Here is an 11,514-nt window from a genome sequence, read left to right as displayed (position 1 = left end):
GAAGATGGCAAGTGGCGCCTGTGTTTGCTCACGGCCTTCCTGACAAACACTGTAGCTGCCTAGAAACGCTAGCACCCTAAGGTATATGTACATATTTCAATTCTTCTTTTTTCATTTGCCATATGGTGGTACCTGAAATAACCCGTTAATAGAGTTAAAAGATCACTTATGTTACCATCTCAATGCTATAACGGGTTATTACTACACTGCTCTTTATTGAATAATAATTGGATTTTGCATTTTTATATGATTTAAGGAGAAATCAAGAATTTCATGAAGATGGCAAGTGGCGCCTGTGTTTGCTCACGGCCTTCCTGACAAACACTGTAGCTGCCTAGAAATGCTAGCACCCTAAGGTATATGTACATATTTCAATTCTTCTTTTTTCATTTGCCATATGGTGGTACCTGAAATAACCCGTTAATAGAGTTAAACGATCAATTACGTTAACATCTCAATGCTATAACAGGTTATTACTACATAGCGATTTACTGAATAATAATTGGATTTTCCATTTTTCTATGATTTAAAGGGGAAATAAAGAATTTCATGAAGACCCTAAGGTATATGTAGATATTTCAATTCATCCTTTTACATTTGTTATATGGTGGTACCTGAAGTAACCCGTTAATAGAGTTAAAAGATCACTTATGTTACCATCTCAATGCTATAACGGGTTATTACTACACTGCTATTTACTGAATAATAATTGGATTTTGCATTTTTATATGATTTAAGGAGAAATCAAGAATTTCATGAAGATGGCAAGTGGCGCCTGTGTTTGCTCACGGCCTTCCTGACAAACACTGTAGCTGCCTAGAAACGCTAGCACCCTAAGGTATATGTACATATTTCAATTCTTCTTTTTTCATTTGCCATATGGTGGTACCTGAAATAACCCGTTAATAGAGTTAAAAGATCACTTATGTTACCATCTCAATGCTATAACGGGTTATTACTACACTGCTATTTACTGAATAATAATTGGATTTTGCATTTTTATATGATTTAAGGAGAAATCAAGAATTTCATGAAGATGGCAAGTGGCGCCTGTGTTTGCTCACGGCCTTCCTGACAAACACTGTAGCTGCCTAGAAACGCTAGCACCCTAAGGTATATGTACATATTTCAATTCTTCTTTTTTCACTTGCCATATGGTGGTACCTGAAATAACCCGTTAATAGAGTTAAAAGATCACTTATGTTACCATCTCAATGCTATAACGGGTTATTACTGCACTGCTATTTACTGAATAATAATTGGATTTTGCATTTTTATATGATTTAAGGAGAAATCAAGAATTTCATGAAGATGGCAAGTGGCGCCTGTGTTTGCTCACGGCCTTCCTGACAAACACTGTAGCTGCCTAGAAACGCTAGCACCCTAAGGTATATGTAGATATTTCAATTCATCCTTTTACATTTGTTATATGGTGGTACCTGAAGTAACCCGTTAATAGAGTTAAAAGATCACTTATGTTACCATCTCAATGCTATAACGGGTTATTACTACACTGCTCTTTACTGAATAATAATTGGATTTTGCATTTTTATATGATTTAAGGAGAAATCAAGAATTTCATGAAGACTTAAAGTGGCGCCTGTGTTTGCTCACGGCTTTCCTGACAAACACTGTAGCTGCCTAGAAACGCTAGCACCCTAAGGTATATGTATATATTTCAATTCTTCTTTTTTCACTTGCCATATGGTGGTACCTGTAATAACCCGTTAATAGAGTTAAAAGATCACTTATGTTACCATCTCAATGCTATAACGGGTTATTACTACACTGCTATTTACTGAATAATAATTGGATTTTCCATTTTTCTATGATTTAAAGGGGAAATAAAGAATTTCATGAAGACCCTAAGGTATATGTAGATATTTCAATTCATCCTTTTACATTTGTTATATGGTGGTACCTGAAGTAACCCGTTAATAGAGTTAAAAGATCACTTATGTTACCATCTCAATGCTATAACGGGTTATTACTACACTGCTCTTTACTGAATAATAATTGGATTTTGCATTTTTATATGATTTAAGGAGAAATCAAGAATTTCATGAAGACTTAAAGTGGCGCCTGTGTTTGCTCACGGCTTTCCTGACAAACACTGTAGCTGCCTAGAAACGCTAGCACCCTAAGGTATATGTATATATTTCAATTCTTCTTTTTTCACTTGCCATATGGTGGTACCTGAAATAACCCGTTAATAGAGTTAAAAGATCACTTATGTTACCATCTCAATGCTATAACGGGTTATTACTACACTGCTATTTACTGAATAATAATTGGATTTTCCATTTTTCTATGATTTAAAGGGGAAATAAAGAATTTCATGAAGACCCTAAGGTATATGTAGATATTTCAATTCATCCTTTTACATTTGTTATATGGTGGTACCTGAAGTAACCCGTTAATAGAGTTAAAAGATCACTTATGTTACCATCTCAATGCTATAACGGGTTATTACTACACTGCTATTTACTGAATAATAATTGGATTTTGCATTTTTATATGATTTAAGGAGAAATCAAGAATTTCATGAAGATGGCAAGTGGTGCCTGTGTTTGCTCACGGCCTTCCTGACAAACACTGTAGCTGCCTAGAAACGCTAGCACCCTAAGGTATATGTACATATTTCAATTCTTCTTTTTTCATTTGCCATATGGTGGTACCTGAAATAACCCGTTAATAGAGTTAAAAGATCACTTATGTTACCATCTCAATGCTATAACGGGTTATTACTACACTGCTATTTACTGAATAATAATTGGATTTTGCATTTTTATATGATTTAAGGAGAAATCAAGAATTTCATGAAGATGGCAAGTGGCGCCTGTGTTTGCTCACGGCCTTCCTGACAAACACTGTAGCTGCCTAGAAACGCTAGCACCCTAAGGTATATGTACATATTTCAATTCTTCTTTTTTCATTTGCCATATGGTGGTACCTGAAATAACCCGTTAATAGAGTTAAACGATCAATTATGTTAACATCTCAATGCTATAACGGGTTATTACTACATAGCGATTTACTGAATAATAATTGGATTTTCCATTTTTCTATGATTTAAAGGGGAAATAAAGAATTTCATGAAGACCCTAAGGTATATGTAGATATTTCAATTCATCCTTTTACATTTGTTATATGGTGGTACCTGAAGTAACCCGTTAATAGAGTTAAAAGATCACTTATGTTACCATCTCAATGCTATAACGGGTTATTACTACACTGCTATTTACTGAATAATAATTGGATTTTGCATTTTTATATGATTTAAGGAGAAATCAAGAATTTCATGAAGATGGCAAGTGGCGCCTGTGTTTGCTCACGGCCTTCCTGACAAACACTGTAGCTGCCTAGAAATGCTAGCACCCTAAGGTATATGTACATATTTCAATTCTTCTTTTTTCATTTGCCATATGGTGGTACCTGAAATAACCCGTTAATAGAGTTAAACGATCAATTATGTTAACATCTCAATGCTATAACGGGTTATTACTACATAGCGATTTACTGAATAATAATTGGATTTTCCATTTTTCTATGATTTAAAGGGGAAATAAAGAATTTCATGAAGACCCTAAGGTATATGTAGATATTTCAATTCATCCTTTTACATTTGTTATATGGTGGTACCTGAAGTAACCCGTTAATAGAGTTAAAAGATCACTTATGTTACCATCTCAATGCTATAACGGGTTATTACTACACTGCTATTTACTGAATAATAATTGGATTTTGCATTTTTATATGATTTAAGGAGAAATCAAGAATTTCATGAAGATGGCAAGTGGCGCCTGTGTTTGCTCACGGCCTTCCTGACAAACACTGTAGCTGCCTAGAAACGCTAGCACCCTAAGGTATATGTACATATTTCAATTCTTCTTTTTTCATTTGCCATATGGTGGTACCTGAAATAACCCGTTAATAGAGTTAAACAATCAATTACGTTAACATCTCAATGCTATAACAGGTTATTACTACATAGCGATTTACTGAATAATAATTGGATTTTCCATTTTTCTATGATTTAAAGGGGAAATAAAGAATTTCATGAAGACCCTAAGGTATATGTAGATATTTCAATTCATCCTTTTACATTTGTTATATGGTGGTACCTGAAGTAACCCGTTAATAGAGTTAAAAGATCACTTATGTTACCATCTCAATGCTATAACGGGTTATTACTACACTGCTATTTACTGAATAATAATTGGATTTTGCATTTTTATATGATTTAAGGAGAAATCAAGAATTTCATGAAGATGGCAAGTGGCGCCTGTGTTTGCTCACGGCCTTCCTGACAAACACTGTAGCTGCCTAGAAACGCTAGCACCCTAAGGTATATGTACATATTTCAATTCTTCTTTTTCATTTGCGATATGGTGGTACCTGAAATAACCCGTTAATAGAGTTAAAAGATCACTTATGTTACCATCTCAATGCTATAACGGGTTATTACTACACTGCTATTTACTGAATAATAATTGGATTTTGCATTTTTATATGATTTAAGGAGAAATCAAGAATTTCATGAAGATGGCAAGTGGCGCCTGTGTTTGCTCACGGCCTTCCTGACAAACACTGTAGCTGCCTAGAAACGCTAGCACCCTAAGGTATATGTAGATATTTCAATTCATCCTTTTACATTTGTTATATGGTGGTACCTGAAGTAACCCGTTAATAGAGTTAAAAGATCACTTATGTTACCATCTCAATGCTATAACGGGTTATTACTACACTGCTCTTTACTGAATAATAATTGGATTTTGCATTTTTATATGATTTAAGGAGAAATCAAGAATTTCATGAAGACTTAAAGTGGCGCCTGTGTTTGCTCACGGCCTTCCTGACAAACACTGTAGCTGCCTAGAAACGCTAGCACCCTAAGGTATATGTACATATTTCAATTCTTCTTTTTTCATTTGCCATATGGTGGTACCTGAAATAACCCGTTAATAGAGTTAAACGATCAATTATGTTAACATCTCAATGCTATAACGGGTTATTACTACATAGCGATTTACTGAATAATAATTGGATTTTCCATTTTTCTATGATTTAAAGGGGAAATAAAGAATTTCATGAAGACCCTAAGGTATATGTAGATATTTCAATTCATCCTTTTACATTTGTTATATGGTGGTACCTGAAGTAACCCGTTAATAGAGTTAAAAGATCACTTATGTTACCATCTCAATGCTATAACGGGTTATTACTACACTGCTATTTACTGAATAATAATTGGATTTTGCATTTTTATATGATTTAAGGAGAAATCAAGAATTTCATGAAGATGGCAAGTGGCGCCTGTGTTTGCTCACGGCCTTCCTGACAAACACTGTAGCTGCCTAGAAATGCTAGCACCCTAAGGTATATGTACATATTTCAATTCTTCTTTTTTCATTTGCCATATGGTGGTACCTGAAATAACCTGTTAATAGAGTTAAAAGATTACTTATGTTACCATCTCAATGCTATAACGGGTTATTACTACACTGCTATTTACTGAATAATAATTGGATTTTGCATTTTTATATGATTTAAGGAGAAATCAAGAATTTCATGAAGATGGCAAGTGGCGCCTGTGTTTGCTCACGGCCTTCCTGACAAACACTGTAGCTGCCTGGAAACGCTAGCACCCTAAGGTATATGTACATATTTCAATTCTTCTTTTTTCATTTGCCATATGGTGGTACCTGAAATAACCCGTTAATAGAGTTAAAAGATCACTTATGTTACCATCTCAATGCTATAACGGGTTATTACTACACTGCTATTTACTGAATAATAATTGGATTTTGCATTTTTATATGATTTAAGGAGAAATCAAGAATTTCATGAAGATGGCAAGTGGCGCCTGTGTTTGCTCACGGCCTTCCTGACAAACACTGTAGCTGCCTAGAAATGCTAGCACCCTAAGGTATATGTACATATTTCAATTCTTCTTTTTTCATTTGCCATATGGTGGTACCTGAAATAACCCGTTAATAGAGTTAAACGATCAATTACGTTAACATCTCAATGCTATAACAGGTTATTACTACATAGCGATTTACTGAATAATAATTGGATTTTCCATTTTTCTATGATTTAAAGGGGAAATAAAGAATTTCATGAAGACCCTAAGGTATATGTAGATATTTCAATTCATCCTTTTACATTTGTTATATGGTGGTACCTGAAGTAACCCGTTAATAGAGTTAAAAGATCACTTATGTTACCATCTCAGTGCTATAACGGGTTATTACTACACTGCTATTTACTGAATAATAATTGGATTTTGCATTTTTATATGATTTAAGGAGAAATCAAGAATTTCATGAAGATGGCAAGTGGCGCCTGTGTTTGCTCACGGCCTTCCTGACAAACACTGTAGCTGCCTAGAAACGCTAGCACCCTAAGGTATATGTACATATTTCAATTCTTCTTTTTTCATTTGCCATATGGTGGTACCTGAAATAACCCGTTAATAGAGTTAAAAGATCACTTATGTTACCATCTCAATGCTATAACGGGTTATTACTACACTGCTCTTTACTGAATAATAATTGGATTTTGCATTTTTATATGATTTAAGGAGAAATCAAGAATTTCATGAAGATGGCAAGTGGCGCCTGTGTTTGCTCACGGCCTTCCTGACAAACACTGTAGCTGCCTAGAAATGCTAGCACCCTAAGGTATATGTACATATTTCAATTCTTCTTTTTTCATTTGCCATATGGTGGTACCTGAAATAACCCGTTAATAGAGTTAAACGATCAATTACGTTAACATCTCAATGCTATAACAGGTTATTACTACATAGCGATTTACTGAATAATAATTGGATTTTCCATTTTTCTATGATTTAAAGGGGAAATAAAGAATTTCATGAAGACCCTAAGGTATATGTAGATATTTCAATTCATCCTTTTACATTTGTTATATGGTGGTACCTGAAGTAACCCGTTAATAGAGTTAAAAGATCACTTATGTTACCATCTCAATGCTATAACGGGTTATTACTACACTGCTATTTACTGAATAATAATTGGATTTTGCATTTTTATATGATTTAAGGAGAAATCAAGAATTTCATGAAGATGGCAAGTGGCGCCTGTGTTTGCTCACGGCCTTCCTGACAAACACTGTAGCTGCCTAGAAACGCTAGCACCCTAAGGTATATGTACATATTTCAATTCTTCTTTTTTCATTTGCCATATGGTGGTACCTGAAATAACCCGTTAATAGAGTTAAACGATCAATTATGTTAACATCTCAATGCTATAACGGGTTATTACTACATAGCGATTTACTGAATAATAATTGGATTTTCCATTTTTCTATGATTTAAAGGGGAAATAAAGAATTTCATGAAGACCCTAAGGTATATGTAGATATTTCAATTCATCCTTTTACATTTGTTATATGGTGGTACCTGAAGTAACCCGTTAATAGAGTTAAAAGATCACTTATGTTACCATCTCAATGCTATAACGGGTTATTACTACACTGCTATTTACTGAATAATAATTGGATTTTGCATTTTTATATGATTTAAGGAGAAATCAAGAATTTCATGAAGATGGCAAGTGGCGCCTGTGTTTGCTCACGGCCTTCCTGACAAACACTGTAGCTGCCTAGAAACGCTAGCACCCTAAGGTATATGTACATATTTCAATTCTTCTTTTTTCATTTGCCATATGGTGGTACCTGAAATAACCCGTTAATAGAGTTAAACAATCAATTACGTTAACATCTCAATGCTATAACAGGTTATTACTACATAGCGATTTACTGAATAATAATTGGATTTTCCATTTTTCTATGATTTAAAGGGGAAATAAAGAATTTCATGAAGACCCTAAGGTATATGTAGATATTTCAATTCATCCTTTTACATTTGTTATATGGTGGTACCTGAAGTAACCCGTTAATAGAGTTAAAAGATCACTTATGTTACCATCTCAATGCTATAACGGGTTATTACTACACTGCTATTTACTGAATAATAATTGGATTTTGCATTTTTATATGATTTAAGGAGAAATCAAGAATTTCATGAAGATGGCAAGTGGCGCCTGTGTTTGCTCACGGCCTTCCTGACAAACACTGTAGCTGCCTAGAAACGCTAGCACCCTAAGGTATATGTACATATTTCAATTCTTCTTTTTTCATTTGCGATATGGTGGTACCTGAAATAACCCGTTAATAGAGTTAAAAGATCACTTATGTTACCATCTCAATGCTATAACGGGTTATTACTACACTGCTATTTACTGAATAATAATTGGATTTTGCATTTTTATATGATTTAAGGAGAAATCAAGAATTTCATGAAGATGGCAAGTGGCGCCTGTGTTTGCTCACGGCCTTCCTGACAAACACTGTAGCTGCCTAGAAACGCTAGCACCCTAAGGTATATGTAGATATTTCAATTCATCCTTTTACATTTGTTATATGGTGGTACCTGAAGTAACCCGTTAATAGAGTTAAAAGATCACTTATGTTACCATCTCAATGCTATAACGGGTTATTACTACACTGCTCTTTACTGAATAATAATTGGATTTTGCATTTTTATATGATTTAAGGAGAAATCAAGAATTTCATGAAGACTTAAAGTGGCGCCTGTGTTTGCTCACGGCCTTCCTGACAAACACTGTAGCTGCCTAGAAACGCTAGCACCCTAAGGTATATGTACATATTTCAATTCTTCTTTTTTCATTTGCCATATGGTGGTACCTGAAATAACCCGTTAATAGAGTTAAACGATCAATTATGTTAACATCTCAATGCTATAACGGGTTATTACTACATAGCGATTTACTGAATAATAATTGGATTTTCCATTTTTCTATGATTTAAAGGGGAAATAAAGAATTTCATGAAGACCCTAAGGTATATGTAGATATTTCAATTCATCCTTTTACATTTGTTATATGGTGGTACCTGAAGTAACCCGTTAATAGAGTTAAAAGATCACTTATGTTACCATCTCAATGCTATAACGGGTTATTACTACACTGCTATTTACTGAATAATAATTGGATTTTGCATTTTTATATGATTTAAGGAGAAATCAAGAATTTCATGAAGATGGCAAGTGGCGCCTGTGTTTGCTCACGGCCTTCCTGACAAACACTGTAGCTGCCTAGAAATGCTAGCACCCTAAGGTATATGTACATATTTCAATTCTTCTTTTTTCATTTGCCATATGGTGGTACCTGAAATAACCTGTTAATAGAGTTAAAAGATTACTTATGTTACCATCTCAATGCTATAACGGGTTATTACTACACTGCTATTTACTGAATAATAATTGGATTTTGCATTTTTATATGATTTAAGGAGAAATCAAGAATTTCATGAAGATGGCAAGTGGCGCCTGTGTTTGCTCACGGCCTTCCTGACAAACACTGTAGCTGCCTGGAAACGCTAGCACCCTAAGGTATATGTACATATTTCAATTCTTCTTTTTTCATTTGCCATATGGTGGTACCTGAAATAACCCGTTAATAGAGTTAAAAGATCACTTATGTTACCATCTCAATGCTATAACGGGTTATTACTACACTGCTATTTACTGAATAATAATTGGATTTTGCATTTTTATATGATTTAAGGAGAAATCAAGAATTTCATGAAGATGGCAAGTGGCGCCTGTGTTTGCTCACGGCCTTCCTGACAAACACTGTAGCTGCCTAGAAATGCTAGCACCCTAAGGTATATGTACATATTTCAATTCTTCTTTTTTCATTTGCCATATGGTGGTACCTGAAATAACCCGTTAATAGAGTTAAACGATCAATTACGTTAACATCTCAATGCTATAACAGGTTATTACTACATAGCGATTTACTGAATAATAATTGGATTTTCCATTTTTCTATGATTTAAAGGGGAAATAAAGAATTTCATGAAGACCCTAAGGTATATGTAGATATTTCAATTCATCCTTTTACATTTGTTATATGGTGGTACCTGAAGTAACCCGTTAATAGAGTTAAAAGATCACTTATGTTACCATCTCAGTGCTATAACGGGTTATTACTACACTGCTATTTACTGAATAATAATTGGATTTTGCATTTTTATATGATTTAAGGAGAAATCAAGAATTTCATGAAGATGGCAAGTGGCGCCTGTGTTTGCTCACGGCCTTCCTGACAAACACTGTAGCTGCCTAGAAACGCTAGCACCCTAAGGTATATGTACATATTTCAATTCTTCTTTTTTCATTTGCCATATGGTGGTACCTGAAATAACCCGTTAATAGAGTTAAAAGATCACTTATGTTACCATCTCAATGCTATAACGGGTTATTACTACACTGCTCTTTACTGAATAATAATTGGATTTTGCATTTTTATATGATTTAAGGAGAAATCAAGAATTTCATGAAGATGGCAAGTGGCGCCTGTGTTTGCTCACGGCCTTCCTGACAAACACTGTAGCTGCCTAGAAATGCTAGCACCCTAAGGTATATGTACATATTTCAATTCTTCTTTTTTCATTTGCCATATGGTGGTACCTGAAATAACCCGTTAATAGAGTTAAACGATCAATTACGTTAACATCTCAATGCTATAACAGGTTATTACTACATAGCGATTTACTGAATAATAATTGGATTTTCCATTTTTCTATGATTTAAAGGGGAAATAAAGAATTTCATGAAGACCCTAAGGTATATGTAGATATTTCAATTCATCCTTTTACATTTGTTATATGGTGGTACCTGAAGTAACCCGTTAATAGAGTTAAAAGATCACTTATGTTACCATCTCAATGCTATAACGGGTTATTACTACACTGCTATTTACTGAATAATAATTGGATTTTGCATTTTTATATGATTTAAGGAGAAATCAAGAATTTCATGAAGATGGCAAGTGGCGCCTGTGTTTGCTCACGGCCTTCCTGACAAACACTGTAGCTGCCTAGAAACGCTAGCACCCTAAGGTATATGTACATATTTCAATTCTTCTTTTTTCATTTGCCATATGGTGGTACCTGAAATAACCCGTTAATAGAGTTAAACGATCAATTATGTTAACATCTCAATGCTATAACGGGTTATTACTACATAGCGATTTACTGAATAATAATTGGATTTTCCATTTTTCTATGATTTAAAGGGGAAATAAAGAATTTCATGAAGACCCTAAGGTATATGTAGATATTTCAATTCATCCTTTTACATTTGTTATATGGTGGTACCTGAAGTAACCCGTTAATAGAGTTAAAAGATCACTTATGTTACCATCTCAATGCTATAACGGGTTATTACTACACTGCTATTTACTGAATAATAATTGGATTTTGCATTTTTATATGATTTAAGGAGAAATCAAGAATTTCATGAAGATGGCAAGTGGCGCCTGTGTTTGCTCACGGCCTTCCTGACAAACACTGTAGCTGCCTAGAAACGCTAGCACCCTAAGGTATATGTACATATTTCAATTCTTCTTTTTTCATTTGCCATATGGTGGTACCTGAAATAACCCGTTAATAGAGTTAAAC

This window comes from Xenopus tropicalis, chromosome 1 (assembly GCF_000004195.4).
Source record: "Xenopus tropicalis strain Nigerian chromosome 1, UCB_Xtro_10.0, whole genome shotgun sequence".
Lineage (NCBI taxonomy): Eukaryota > Metazoa > Chordata > Amphibia > Anura > Pipidae > Xenopus > Xenopus tropicalis.
Note: the sequence above shows the minus strand (reverse complement) of the source record.